Below are 14,549 nucleotides of genomic sequence, written 5' to 3'. Positions count from 1 at the left end.
TGTACGCGTTCCAAACTCGAACGGAGGCGGTCCGTTCTTTCCGTCGAGAAATTGGCGGTCCGTTCCGTTGCGTTCGTCCGATAGCAGACAACACGGAATGATTGACAGCAGATATCACTTCACAATTGACGTCATGGCGTTCGACACCGTTCAAACTGACCAAGCGTGTGCGGCTCGGTGGAACGGACCGCCTCCGTTCTATTTTGGAACGCGTACAAGATCGCACCCCTAACTTCTAGTTTGCTACATGTGCAATTTTCCAGTTCCTGTTCCTAGCCATTGTTTCTTTCTTAATAACTTGTACCTGGCTTCTTAACTCGTTTATTTCTGTATTCAGCCATTTATAACCTGTGTTGTATATTTATAAGTTTTCTTTGATGAATCCCCCCCCTATGTAATGCCCGCATTGGGCCTTTAGGGTATTGAAATAAAAATAGAAAACTTGTCGACATCAAAAAAGAAGTTGAAGACTGCTGCCAGAAAACAAAGCGGTTAGAAAAAGATCTCTCAGCGCTGACCAAAATTCTGGATTTATTGAACGAGGACCAGAAAGCTGCTTTGAAGAGAAAGAGCCGGAGAGGTAGTGTTTGGAGTGCAGAAACCGTAAAGAAAGCACTGCAACTCAAATTTGCTTGTGGCTCTGCAGGCTACGACTTACTTTTAGAACAGGGCAATCCTCGGCCCTCACGAAGAACACTTTGCATCTTGAAGGGGAGTATGGTAGCGCGATTCAAAGACGGGACAAGAGAAGACACAAGGGGACACACAGCGCTGTGTGTGTCCCCTTGTGTCTTCTCTTGTCCCGTCTTTGAAACGCGCTGCCATACTCCCTTTGAAGATGCATTACCAACAAGCCCACATTGCAACCCTCGTGAACACTTTGCAGACGACTGCAGCACCCGTCATTTAAGCCCGGCGTTTTGATTGATATAGTAACTATGATGAAAATAAAAGTGGCCGCAATGTCAAGCATTGAAAAAGACTGCGTCATATTTCTCGATGAAATGGATATTCGCAAGGGTATCGAGCTAGACAGCAGTGGTGACGGCTTCTTTGGCAAGGTGACACTCCCTGAAACCGACCGAGCAGCAAACCATGTACTCGTCTTTATGGATGGGGGCCTAAACACCCACTGGAAGCAGGTGATTGCTTATCACTACACAGGTGCTTTTGTCAATGGAGAGACGCTGAGAAACTTTGTCTTCCATTTATTCAGCCTTTGTGCAGACCTTTCTTTGCGTGTGCTGTGCGTGACATGCGACATGGGGAGCTCCAACCGGGCGGTGTGGCGGAGCTTAAACCTGTCAAGCTCCCGCTACTCTGTCACTAGATGCACTGTTCCCCACCCATGTGACAATTCTATGCCATTGTTTTTTATGCCGGATCCTTCACATGTACTAAAAAATATTAGAGGGCACCTCGTGTGAAAAGGTCCCACGAAACTTAGTGAAGAAATAGGGGCAAAGTACAATTTGCGCACCAGTGATGTGTCCATTGAGTACATAGAAGCTTTCCTAAAGATGGACTCAGAACAACTGAAGGTGGCACCTAACCTGAGTACCATGCACATTTCCAACGGCCACTTCACAAAGATGAAGGTAGGGGTAGCTGCTCAGTTCTCCCAGGAAGCACCTGCAGCTATAAGGTAATTTGTAGAGTGCAGGAAGCTGCCGCCCGAGGCTGAAACAACAGCCTGGTTTTGTGAAGTAATTTTCAAGTGGTGCACAATCATGACGTCACGGCACGCTGTTGCTACTCTGAGCTTATCAAATGAAAGCAAATATGAAGAGGCTATTGCAACGCTGAAACTCGCTGTTGCGTTTGAGAGAGATTGAGAGATTAGGCATTGGCATCAAAAAGGTCTGGAAGCCATGCCAGGCAGGGGTGCTAATGTCCACTGCTGTAGTGCTTCAACTGCATAAATTTCTGCTGAAGAAATGTGGCTACGCATTCTTCTTGGCAGGACGATTGGCCCAAGATTGCCTGGAGAACTTGTTTTCGGTCATCCGGATGATTTCTCCCGTGCCAAGTGCATATGATGTCAAAAATGCGCTCAGAATTGTGTCAGTTAGCCAGTTCCTCAAGGTACCTAAGAACTCTGGTTATGAAGCTGATGACAGCAACTACTTAGTGGATTTCTTCTCTGCAGAGATTCAAGAAGTGCAGAAAGAATTTCAAGAACCCTCGTACGATGATGAATGCACAAAGGGCGAGCCATTGTCCCTTGTAGAAAAGGACATCATTGCTCACTTGGCAGGATATTTGGTGGTCTTTTATATCTACTAACAAACCATGCTCCACCTGTACTGAGACCCTGATTGCTGATGAGGCTTCCGATGAGCATGCTCTTGTGCAGCTCAAGGAGTACAATCAAGGTTCTAGAAATTTGGTGTCTGTGCGCCATACGGTACTGCGCTTTGTTTCTTCCTGTGAATGTGTCTTTAAGAAATTTTCACAGGAAAATGATATTTGTCATTTGGATCATCCAAACAATACATTGACGACGCTTATTGAGCGATCAGTTTCTCTGCCACCTAGTGAATGCGCTGACCACCCAAGCGTTATGAGAAAACTGATGTGCCGTTTTGTTGTCATGCGACTGCGTATCTACCTCCACTGGCTGAACGAGCCTGATGATTCAGACGACAGTCATGGCAGCAAGACTGTGGCTGGCGTGAACTTTCCGTAGAGTACCCTTCTTTAAATCTTACACCATTTCGTAAATAGCTGCTTTTTACCACTGACTTGCTGGCTTATTTTGTAGTTTGCATCTTTCTTCGTGCTTTGTTTTCATGTTTGTTGCAAAGGTTACACCACAGTGCACGTTGCAACTTTTTGCCCCTATGTCTTGCTCGCTTATTTGGAGATTTGCATCTGTTTCATGCTTTGCTTTTATGCTTTCCTTTTAAGGTTAAACCCCACTGTACATACCCCACGTATCTGTCCCTTTGTCTTGTCTACTTGTATTGTAGTTTGCGTTTTTCCATGGTCAATTGAACTTGACATTAAATAAATAATTTGCACTGCTTTTTTGTTTTGTTGCTTTTGCTGTCTGTAAGGGGTGAGGTTGACAAGCTAGGTTGCATATTTTTCTGCAGCACTAATGAAGCTCAACCTTAGGGGAGTAGGTATTTTCAAAAGCCTAGCCCATCACCACTCAATTTTGCAGGCAAAATAGAAATTGCATGTACAAGCATCATCAAAACTGCAGCTTTTTACTAAACCTTTTCTGGACGAGTCTTTTTCACAGAGCATAAATTTTCAAAGTGTGTTATTTTTATTTCGGATTTAAAACTGTTAGAAAAGAATTACTGCTGTTATTTAATGACCTCAAATTCACCCTTTTTTGTGTAGGTGTACAGGCATGGTTTATAAATGAGTACAGATGGGCATGAATAAAATAAATACAATGAAAAATATATGCATAAATGCGCTTCACAAATGGAGGAATCATAGCAGAACAACCGGTGTGCATGTCCAGAGCGCAAGTGAAGTCTGCATATGAGCGCACGCAAGAACGCTCGGTGGTTGTGCGCCTGTCAGAAAAATGAAATGAGTGGAAAACATGCAGTAGTGCTTTATCCTACCGCCAATGAGGTGCAATCAGTTTTCGTGCGCCTCGTGAAAGAAAACGCAGGCGCAGTGGTAACGTTGGCATACGCGGCATCGTTTGTATGTACCAGCGCCAGCCTGTAAACAGATGTAATTGCACCCCTGTGGGCAATAAACAGGCGAGGAACTCGCAGTTACACTTCGAAAGATTAAAAAGCAGACAGGTTGTCTTTGCAAGAAAAACAAACGGAAACAGCTCGCGCGACAGAAGCAAAACCAACCACCCCGCGCGAGCGGCTGTTATCAAAGCGCAGGAATTGAAAAACCAAAAACCACGTAGAAAAAAAACATTTTCTTCTACTCGCACGGCGCGGTAGCACCTGCTGGGTAATGAGATGCAAATGAGAGAAAGGCAGGGAGGTTAGCCAGACTTAAAACCTCCGGTTTACTACCCTTCACCAGGGGAAGGGAAAGGGGAAGTAAAGACGGAAAGAAGAGCGTGACAAAAATAAAAGCGTGAGAAAAAAAAATATGAAGAGAGATGAGATGGGGTCATTATATTCTTTCTAATAGGCCACTGTGACGTAGAAAAGTCAACAAAGCCTTGACCGACTTTTGCTGCGACGACAGTTCACGTCGGCATTCCAAAACTGACTGTTCTGAAAGTGGCCTGTCGTCAAGGCGTGCCAACGTGGTCGCTAGTGACAGCCGGTGCGCGCTATATTGAGGACAGTGGCAGAGCACGTGTTCGATGGTCTCCTCGCCACCGCAGTGTCTGCAAGCCGCGCTGTCGTCCATACCGACTCGGAAGGCGAAGGATCTTGTGTAGGCGACACCAAGCCACAGTCGGCAAAGTACTGCTGTTTCTAGTCGAGAGAGTCCAGATGGGGGTCGAAATCGAAGGGATGGGTCCAGTCGGTGTAGACGTGTATGCTTTAAGGTTGGTGTGTTCCATATAGTTTTGATGGCTTCATTTGCAAGCACACAAATTTTCGTTGCAGCGTCTGTTCTTGAGAATGGAATGGAGTCTTGCAAGCCCTCCTCATGTGCAGATCGTGCTGCTGCGTCGGCAAGTTCATTGCCCATTATGCCACAGTGGTTTGGAATCCACTGCAACGTGATGTCGTGTCCCTGCTCGACGAGGTGGTGAAGCAGCAGTCTGACTTCTAGAGCTAGTTGTTCGTGGGGTCCTCGGCGTAAGGCAGAAACCAAACAATGAAGTGCAGCCTTGGAGTCAGTGAACACGCTCCATTTCTTGGGTATTTCTTCGGAAATTACACGAAGTGCACAATGAATAGCAGCAAGCTCCGCGGCAGTCGATGTAGTCTGGTGAGAGAGTCGAATCTTTATGGTGGAAGGTTTTGCAGGAAAGATCACCGATCCTGCAGACCCATTCACCGTGGTTGAAGCGTCAGTATACAGATGATGATGATCGTTGTACGTCTCGTACAGCAAGAGCAGTGAAAGCTGCTTGAGTGCTGGAGACGAGAGTTGGGCTTTTGTTCGTATGCCTGGTACGATAAGTCGAACCTTTGCTTGAGCCAAGCACCATGGTGGAAACGGAACTTTCGCTGGAGCTGTATAACCTGATGGAAGGTATGCACGATAGGGCAGGACAGTTTCACAAAAGGAAGCACGTGGTTGATCATCTGGCAGTGTGGCTAGATGATGGGCAGGGGCTCGAGCAAGGTGTCTTAGGTGTGCTCTGAGTGCTTCCATGACTATATGGGTCTTGGCTGGGAAATCGTGTGCAATCGCAATGGTTTCAGCCGTGTACGAACACCGCTGCAATCCAAGACACACTCTAAGCGCCTGGGCCTGGACGATTTCGAGTGTACGGATATTACTTCTGCAGGTTTTGGTCAGCACAGGCAAGCTGTATCGCAAATACCCAAGAAAGAGCGTCCTGTACAGTTGCAGCATTGCATGTACTGAAGTACCCCAGACATTTCCTCCAAGAAACTTAAACACATTAGAGATATCCGTCAGGCGCTTCTTTAGGTAGGCCACATGAGGACTCCAGCAGAGGTCGCGATCAATGATTACTCCTAAGAATCGGTGCGTCCTGAGATAAGGAATGTTTGACCGTCGATAGAGACATCGTACGATCTCATTGGCTTCCGGCTAAACGCGACCAATGCGCATTTTTCTGGCGAGATCTTGAGGCCTTGTTCATTTAAGTAGGCCGATGTTGACGTGGCAGCTTTTTGAAGCCTGGCGCGTACTTGCGGCCGTGTCACACCAGATGCCCACACGCAGATGTCATCGGCATTCATTGAAATTTTAACTGTGTTCGGAAGTCGTTCCACGAGACCAATGAGTACAAGGTTGAAAAGCGTGGGACTCAAGACACCAGCTTGTGGAACTCCATGGTGCGTATAATATTGCGAGGTTGGGCCAGCTTCAGTGTTAAGAAATAGAGACCGCCTATGTAAATAACTGCGAGTCCAACGATATAATGGACCGCCTAGGCCCACCGATTCCAATGCTTCAAGTATGGCGTCATGAAGAACGTTGTCGTAGGCTCCTTTATATCTAAGAACATTGCGACAGATAACCTCTTACACGTCTTTTGGTGTTAAACATAGGTTACGAGATCGATAACGTTGTCGATAGAACATCGGTGACGTCGAAAACCAGCCATGGCGTCCGGGTAGATTTCGTAATGTTCTAGATACCACTCAAGTCTGGCGAGGATCATTCGCTCCATTACCTTCCCAACGCAACTTGCCAGCGCAAATGGTCGGTATGAAGTAATCTCTAAAGGAGACTTGCCAGGCTTAAGAAGCGGTACCAGGCGGCTGAGCTTCCAATCTTGAGGAACTTTGCCCTCTTGCCAGGACTCGTTATAGATATGAAGGAGTGCACTTCGTGCCCGTTTACCAAGGTGACATAGCATGCGGTAAGATATGTCATCCGGACCAGGCGACGACGACCGATAACATAGGGCGAGCGCCACGTCAAGCTCTTGCGTCGTGAAAAGCAGATCCATGCGTGAATCGCGTGAATCTGGAATATGGTTCAATGTAAGCGAACCTGTGCGAGTTGGCTGGCCCGCAATCATAGCACAGAAGTCTTCCGCCACATCAATGTCTTGTCGGCGCTGGAATAGTGCTAGGGCCTTAAACGGGAAACGCTGTTCCGGACCAGAACGTAGACCTCCCACAGTTCTCCATATTTGAGATAGCGGTTTGCGGGCATCAAGCGACGCACAATATTTCGACCAACGCTGAGCCTCAAGTTTATCCATGTGGCGTTGTATCTTCTTTTGTATTCGCCTGGCTGTTCTGAGATCCTGAATTGACTTAGTGCGTCGATATCTCCTTCGGCACGATGGCGAATTGCACGAAGCCGCTCCAATTCCAGGTCGAATTCAGAATACCTTGGAGAACACGTAAATGTGCGCGTGGCCGCCTGTGCGTTTTCTTAATAGCTTGTTGAAGTCCACAAGAGAGGCCTTTGTGACAAGCGTCCTCAATCTGGGATTTAATGACAGACCAAAGATAGCCAACTGACGGCACACTAACTGTTCAAACTCGACCACTCGGGGCCCTAAAATTAATTCGTACAATTACTTCTTCGACCCTCGGATGTTAAAATGACTATTATGAGTAAAAAGATGCGCAGTGCAATATTGATAAAATATTGTTCAAATCAAAGCACTCGAAGCGCGCCGAGGGCATGAACGGCGCCATTACGTACGCTAGCGCAACCGATCCCGTGTGCTTCAATATGGCGGCGCCGTTGAGGTTGTCTCCACCCTGAACGGTGGCGGTGGCATTGAGGCGCCCTAGCGCCGCCGCCTGGCGACGGATTACTCGTGTATAGAGTCTTAGTTTAGGGGACAAAGGCGTCGAGGCCCCTAGCGCTTGGGTGCGTTTGAGTTTGCGTACGCAAGCAGAAACACGTTATATGTTAGCGGCCCCAAACGCAAGCCGCAGTGAGGTCGGATGCGCTCGCAGCGCCATCAACGTCTGATCTTTGCTGCGTTATCATTTCTTTTAAATATGACATCATGCATATGAAGTAATGTACATAAAGCTATTCTTATTAAAAGCAGGTAATAGAGAGGTTTAGCGTGTCCGGTATTCTGGTAAACGCAGGCGGTTGGGGCAGAGCCGTAAACTGGAGCGTCCTGCATGGTGCAGCCACCTGGTGGCGCAAAGCTCAAACAGACAAAATTAGCTAATGTTGCTGTAACCAAGTCTATTCTACTTTGCTGTGGGTGTAAATATTTGGCAGCAACGCGATTACTCCAGTGCCGAAAATTTACACCAGCAGCGAAGTAGAACAGACTTGGTTGCAGCAATATTAGCTGTTTTTGTCCGTTTGAGCTTGGCGCCACCAGGTGGATGGACCATGCAGGCCACTCTAGTGCTACACAACGAATTGGGCTACACAGCGAATTGGGCCAGTTGGTAAGCTAACATTGTAGGCGTATATGTGCAGCGCGACACAGATGTGTCGTCCATTGTTTGTCCCGCGTCTGCGTCGCGTTGCACGTATACTCCAAAACTTGCACAAGTGAACAACCTCTCATGCCAGACGTACGCATTTCAGCGTGTACAGGAGTGTCACTCGAGATAAATGCTGGTTTAGTGTAAACAAGCCGAACTCACCTCTGTAAACAAGGCTAACACATCTCGCTTATCCTCGTCCCTTTCAGAGCTGGCCGGTCTCGTCCGTCCGCACGGTGCCGCGTAATAAGCTTCGCCATATTACGTGCGATTTGTGCAGCTTGGTGCACTGCACCCTGTCATACTGGAATACAAGTTTCAAAATGATGTGTTTCTTACCACTTCAGCAAAGTTATTAATTTAATATCGTCCAACACCGTACCTGCAGCCAGGAGCCGATCGGTGCGGCGCACGCTTGATGGTCCGCTGATTGCAATTTCGATGGCACTGACAGAAATGAGCCGGCGCCGTGCCCGTGAAGATGGCTTCGCAGCGGCGCAGTTGATCATTTGACGTCATTTTCGTACCACGTGATAGCGCTCGGCGAATAGCGGTGCTAGCGGCGCCGGAAAAGGTATACGCAACTGCGCTACCTGCGGGTGCGTATATAGGAACACTAGGCTGCTCCAGGGTGCCTCGAAGCGCACCCGCTCTTCGTCTAGGGTTCGCGGTTGAGGACAACCGCGTCGTCTGCTAGCGCGGCCGCCATTTTCTTGAATACGCTCGTCGTAGTGCCCGCCTTGGCTGCGTCACGCGCCTTGATAGGCCTGGCCACGCTAGCAGTGGGGGCTTGAATGGGTATTTACCTTTGATAATTATTCATTTTCTAAGGTCGAAAAGTAGGAGTAAAGATTCGGTGACGCATTCGCTATTTCGAGACGATTAGCGAAGCTATATCGGATATCTTTTTTCCCCCGTTAGGTGACTACGGCGGGCAACTTCTCGACGTCGTGAACTTGCTGTCGTTGCACTTACATATGAACATAGCGGTAAGTAGGCGAAGTGCGTGACGGGAGTGAACTGCTGTATACTGAAGTACGGATGCACGGCATGTTTACGTCCACTAGCAATATTCTTGGCGGTGGTGACATAGGATTACCTGGCTGCAAGCTGTCATGCGTACACCATGCAATCAAAACATAAAGGCTTACGCACAAGGAAAAACAGGGATTTAATACCTTGATGCACAACTACATGATGTTTAAAATGATTACGGACACACTTTACTGCAGTTATAATGCTGCTTATGATTATTACGCTTAACTTTTTCTCGTGCTTATGTGCATGTACACGAAAACTTCATACTTATTACAGCGCCTTTGGGTTAGGCTAACACCAGCACATGTTTTGCTTCCGTGACCTCCGGCACATGTGGCTGAGTACTGACGTAAATGGATGCGTAGCCGCAGTCTTTTGTAGGTGGCTATCAGCATTTTACTTATTGCTTCCCTGTGGTCTGCACATGTGTTCAGGCATGGCCGGTCTGCCTTCGCAAAGTATTCCGTAAGCGATTTCAGCGGGGACTTCATCGTGTGCATATTGTTTGTACACCACGCGATAACACCCGTGAAGTGCTCCTCGTGGTTTTTTAGAGTGCGGATAACTTCACTGCTCGGATAGATCAAGTTTCGTCCATCACTTACATATTCCTTGAGAACTCTCAAAGAGGCATATTCATTGCTTGCTGTTCCAAGTAAGGCATCCTTGCATTGGGAACAGGATACGTGCTTTACGATGCTTTTCTGTATGAAGCCACCAAGGTAGTAGAAAATACAACATTCCGCTGACGTCAACTCCTAAATGAACAAAATATTAGAGTCGTCTATTTCTTCGGACGTAAAGGCTACTCAACAATAGACCATATTCACACTATCAATCAAGTGATAGAGAAATGTGCAGAATATAACCAACCCTTATATATAGCTTTCATTGATTACGAGAAAGCGTTTGATTCAGTCGAAACCTCAGCAGTCATGGAGGCATTACGGAATCAGGGTGTAGATGAGCCATATGTAAAAATACTGGAAGATATCTATAGAGGCTCCACAGCCACCGTAGTGCTCCATAAAGCAAGCAACAAAATCCCAATAAAGAAAGGTGTCAGGCAGGGAGATACGATATCTCCAATGCTATTCACAGCGTGTTTACAGGAGGTATTCAGAGACCTGGATTGGGAAGAATTGGGGATAAAAGTTAATGGAGAATACCTTAGTAACTTGCGATTTGCTGATGATATTGCCTTGCTTAGTAACTCTGGGGACCAATTGCAATGCATGCTCGCTGACCTGGAGAGGCAAAGCAGAAGAGTGGGTCTAAAAATTAATCTGCAGAAAACTAAAGTAATGCTTAACAGTCTCGGGAGAGAACAGCAATTTACAATAGGCAGTGAGGCACTGGAAGTCGTAAGGGAATACATCTACTTAGGGCAGGTAGTGACGGCGGATCCGGATCATGAGACGGAAATAATCAGAAGAATAAGAATGGGCTGGGGTGCGTTTGGCAGGCATTCCCAAATCATGAACAGCAGGTTGCCATTATCCCCCAAGAGAAAAGTATATAATAGCTGTGTCTTACCAGTACTCACCTACGGGGCAGAAACCTGGAGGCTTACGAAAAGGGTTCTACTCAAATTGAGGACGACACAACGAGCTATGGGAAGAATAATGATAGGTGTAACGTTAAGGGATAAGAAAAGAGCAGATTGGGTGAGGGAACAAACGCGAGTTAATGACATCTTAGTTGAAATCAAGAAAAAGAAATGGGCATGGGCAGGACATGTAATGAGGAGGGAAGATAACCGATGGTCATTAAGGGTTACGGACTGGATCCCAAGGGAAGGGAAGCGTAGCAAGGGGCGACAGAAAGTTAGGTGGGCGGATGAGATTAAGAAGTTTGCAGGCACGGCATGGCCACAATTAGTGCATGACCGGGGTTGTTGGAGAAGCATGGGAGAGGCCTTTGCCCTGCAGTGGGCGCAACCAGGCTGATGATGATGATGATTTCTTCGGACAAAGTTTTTGAGCACCGCTTCTTTGCTTAAGAAAGGAGGTCGACGAGGTACTCTCGATCATCAAGCTCATAGTTGTTGTTCGCGGTGTGTGGAGAAACTGGCTCACGCTCACAAGCCTAGGAGCACACTTTAAGTTATATGCTGTTGGCACTGGCTTCATTAGACGTACTACAGAAAAAAAGATTTTCGAGGCAGTCTTGAAGTAACCTGCTCGTTAGGAAAAATTCGTAGCGTTCATTGCCCAAGAAAATTTTTTGGAGGAGAAGGACGACTGTCGTGGAAATAAGGAACCCAGCTTGGGATGGTTTCCATTGAGATGTGGCGCCCATATTCATCCCTTGAATTTTTTCTGCTGAAAGGCGCAATGTTGTCAGAGCAGCATAATGTTTGTCCATATTTAGGTGGCTTAAAGCTAAAGTGGGATGGCGTGACGACACCAAGGCAAACCACTTTGACACCAGATCAATGAACCATGCTGTAGTTTCGGTAGATGGGTCAAGTAGCCCGAGAAATCGGGTATTTACACTACATGTACATGAGTAGTTCGTCGGCTGCCACTTGTCCCGCTTGATTTTCACAGTCCACAGAAGTCGTCTTTTTTGGTCTCTACACACTAAACATTTTAACACTCTTAAGGGTGTAAATCAGTTTGTCGCCAGACGAACACCCTAAGGGTGCTGTTGTCTACACCCTACAGTTGGGGTGCCACTATAGCACCCTAAAGGAAGGGTGTCCAGCAAAATAAATTTAGGGTGTAACGGTGCTCGTCCAAATTAACACCCATCTGTGTGGGTGTTGGAAGGGTGTACACCCTTTTATTTCTAGCGTGTATGGAAGGCAGATTCGGCAGTACACGCCTTCAATTACTACTATGTACAGCGATCCTCGCGCAACTATTGCGTGTGCCAGAAGGTTCAAGTTCGGCTACCAAACGCACTGTCGAACAGCCGGCCTTGAAGCTTCGATGGGCATACACAACAACTATACGTGTGGATCACATTACATATTAGTAATTCATGGTGTATATTGGAAAACCTGTCTTCGCTGCACAAATACAACCTAGAAAACTTGAAACTTTTGAGCATGTATATCAACACCAAGGTTATCACGATTTCCATATCCAAATAACATGCAACACAGACTGGTAAGATATATGCTGCATTTTCAAGAAAACGCAAATATATTTATTGCATGCTGCAATACAGAGTACAACATATACATAAATCACATGAAATATAAACATGCACAATCACCAAAGAAATCGGTAAGTACAGGAACATGTACATTCCCCACAAAGGTACCTAAAATATATGTACTGATCAAATCTGTTATTAGAGAAGAAACTATGTATAGAGGCACTGAAAGAGCCTGGGTTGATTCGCAGTGTTTTGGGCCACATAAAGGAATAAATTTTTAGTATTAGGCTCCAGTGAACGAAAATTCAAGTTTTGATGCCTTAAGAAAAGGCATATTGCAATGGTGAATTAGGGAAGCAATTGAAATGCAGAGCAAACGCACAAGAAAGGCACGTGTTATTTTGTACACTAATGTAATCGCAAAGCATTATGAAAAGTTTGGAAAGTCGATGTAAAGCATAACTGGCCAACATTTTTCAGACTGAAACAATACTTTCCAAGCATAGACATGCTTTAAGTGAGGTTTATGCCAGAAGCCTTATTGCTAATTTTCTATTTCCAACAAGATTACTTGAGCACAAAAAATACGTAGAATTTTTTAGTGCCTACATAGTTTGTCCTCTTTTGTGAAACGAGAGTTCTCTGGGCTAAAGGTGCTGTGTAGCGGTTTTTCTAACTACAATACCAGTTTCTATGAATTTTTGTTTTGTAACTCTAAGGCACTGGTACATATACAATATGTAGTTTGAAAATAGGTTCTTTTCTTACTATAAATCAAAAGAGTGCATATTCCACATCTACTAGTGCCTGGGTGCAAAGTGCAGTAGGAGGCCTGATAAAAACAAACCACTGTTGATTAAACGATTTTGCTGAGCACAAAATGTGGACAGTGTTTTAAAATACATAGTAAATTTCTAAATTATTTGCACTTAGATGCAGTAATTCAAGATTAAGGCATGCTAAGGCATGTGAGCATGCAAATTAGCAAATATGGTTTAATAAATTAGCCATACTCTGGTTACTAAAAGAACACAGGCATAGGCAGTCATGCAAAAGTTCAAGTTAAATATCACACTGTTAACATTTGCCAGAAAATGGTCGTATCAAACATTATAATTATACTGAACAAGGGTAGTTTCTTGGGATAGTTTGCAATTAATGAGATAAAATTACTGCTTGAATGACAAGAACTGCGAGAGATGACAGAGTGCGCTGACTTTCAACAATATTTAATTATGTTGCCACATCATGTGTATTTGTACAAAAGCGGGCATGCGCAGAATATGAGTCACAAGGGGTGTCTAACAGCAAGTGACTGCACTAAGAACATCGCCCTTTGAAAAAAATAAACATTAGAATTTCTATCTGTTGAGATACAAGACTTCACTAGGAGTCAGCACGATAGAGGGGTCGCTAACGCACGCACTAACTAGTTTTCTAGTGAAATCTGCTTCTATAGTTTCCCGGATGACCTGTGTCTCGCTAAAGCTTCCGTACCTTCAAAGAGGGGCACGCAGCCGCAGTCCCAGCAATGGATGCCGAAGTGGCCTTGAATAGTGTTATGGACGTTATCGTGCTCTCCTAAATGATTGTTTAGGCGCCTGCCAGTCTGTCCAACAAAGTCAAATGAGATATTGTAAAGCTTTGCCTCCTTAACAGCCTCAATAAATCTTGCTCACACGAGATGCAACATAGCGTTGCTGCACAGGCTGATTGCCTTTCTTGGGTTGGCTACCCTTTGGCCTTAATTTCAGGCATAGCGGAACAGCTTCTGAAATGCACAAAACATGATGAGCGCGCTCGGTCAAGGAACCAGCCGGTTGAAAGACACAGGTTTGCAGTGCTACCGTATGTTCATGATGTGTCCCATAGGCTAAAAAAAGATTAGGGAACCTACAGAAATCGCAGTCCTTTTCTCAGCCCCGGAAAAGCTGGCAAGGCTCTGTAAGTGTGTAAACGCGCCTGAATCACGTCAGAGTTGTTGCTCTGCCAGGCACAGAAAACGTTTTGCGATGTGTGCAACGAATGTGGTTTCCCAAATTCCCATTTTGAGGCAGTAAATATATTGGACAGATAGGCAGGTGCCTAAATGATCGTTTAAGAGAGCACTATAACAACGTCAATAACACTGTTCAAGGCCACTTGGGCATTCATTGCCGGGACTGCGGCTGCATGCCCCTCTTTAAGATAGGGAAGTTTCAGCGAGACACAGCTCACCCGGTAAATTATTGAAGCTGATTTCACCAGAAAACTGGGTAGTGTGTGCGTTAGTGGCCCCTCTATCACGCTGACCCCTAGTGAAATTTTGTATCTAAACAGATAGAAATTGTGATGTTTTTTTTTTTCAAGTGACCATGTTCTTTTTACAATGACTTGCTGTTAGAACACCCCTTG

The sequence above is a fragment of the Dermacentor albipictus genome, unplaced genomic scaffold, assembly GCF_038994185.2.
Source record: "Dermacentor albipictus isolate Rhodes 1998 colony unplaced genomic scaffold, USDA_Dalb.pri_finalv2 scaffold_26, whole genome shotgun sequence".
Lineage (NCBI taxonomy): Eukaryota > Metazoa > Arthropoda > Arachnida > Ixodida > Ixodidae > Dermacentor > Dermacentor albipictus.
This window is presented reverse-complemented; position numbering follows the sequence as displayed.